Here is a 1493-nt window from a genome sequence, read left to right on the forward strand (position 1 = left end):
TCCTTTTAAAATTGTGAATCCTTACTTCATCCCCACCCCAGCTTTATTAAGATATAATTAACATACGTACATTGTGTAAGCTTAAGGTATACAATGTGATGATTTGATATAATGTAAAATGATGATCACAGTAAGATCAGTTACCCATCCATCACCTCATATGATTGTCTTTTTTGTGTGTGGTAAGAATACTTATGATCCATTCTAATAGCAATTTTCCAATATGAAATATAGTATTGTTAACTATAGTTGCCATGTTGAACATTAGATCCCCAGAACTTATTTGCCTTATAACTGGAAGTTTTTACCCTTTGACCAGCATCTCCCCACTCCCCTCCACCTGCTGGCAACCATCAATTTATCTCCTCTGTTTCTCTGTTTCTATGAGTTTAGCTTTTTAAATTCCACATTAAAGTGATATCACGCAGTATCTGTCTTTCTCTCTCTGACTTATTTCATTTAGTATAATGCCTTCAAGGGTCATTTATGTTGATTTTCTTTATCCATTCATTCACTGATGGACACTTAAGTTGTTTCCATGTGTTGGCTGTTATGAATAATGCTGGAATGAACACGGGAATGCAGTTGTCAACTTGAGATAATGATTTCATTTCCTCAAAGCCTTTATAAGTTAATTTTTAAAAAGATTTTACTTATTTGACACAGAGAGAAATTTTAAGTAGGCAGAGAGCCAGGCAGAGAGAGGGGGGAAGCAAGCTCCCCACCAAGCAGAGAGCCCGATGCGGGGCTTGATCCCAGAACCCTGAGTATGACTTGAGCTGAAGGCAGATTAACCCACTGAGCCACCCAGGTGCCCTTAGAAGTTAATTTTTGTGAGTGGTGTAAGGTAGGGGTCCAGTTTCATTCTTCTGCATGCAAATATCCATTTTTTCTCAGTACCATTTACTGAAGAGATATTTTTTCCCCATTGAGCATTCTTTGCTCCCTTGTCAAATACTAGTCAACTGTATATACGTGGGTTTATTTCTAGGCTCTCAATTTTATTTCATTGTTCTATGACTCTGTTTTTATGGTCAGTACGATACTGTTTTGATTACTTTCACTTTGTAATATAATTTAAAAACAGGAAGTGTGATGCCTCTAGCTTTTTTCTCATGGTTCCTTTGGCTATTTGGAGGTGTTTGTGGTTTAATACTAATTTTACAATTGTTTTTTCTACTTCTGCGAAAAATAACATAAGTATTTTTATAAAGATTGCACTGAATTTATAGATAGCTTTGGGTGGTATAGACATTTTCCCAACACCAATTCTTTCTATCCATGACCACAGGATACTTTTCCATTTATTTCTGTCTTCAATTTCTTCCATCAACATCATAAAGTTTTCAGTGTATAGATCTTTAATTTCCTTGTTTGAAGTTATTCTGAATTATTATTGTTTTTGATGCTATTGTAAATGGGATTGTTTTTTTTTTTCTTTCTCAGAGAGTTTGCATATAGATACTCAACATAGTTTGGGAAGTCCTGGCCAA

The sequence above is a fragment of the Lontra canadensis genome, unplaced genomic scaffold, assembly GCF_010015895.1.
Source record: "Lontra canadensis isolate GAN:19392208 unplaced genomic scaffold, GSC_riverotter_1.0 scaffold130, whole genome shotgun sequence".
Lineage (NCBI taxonomy): Eukaryota > Metazoa > Chordata > Mammalia > Carnivora > Mustelidae > Lontra > Lontra canadensis.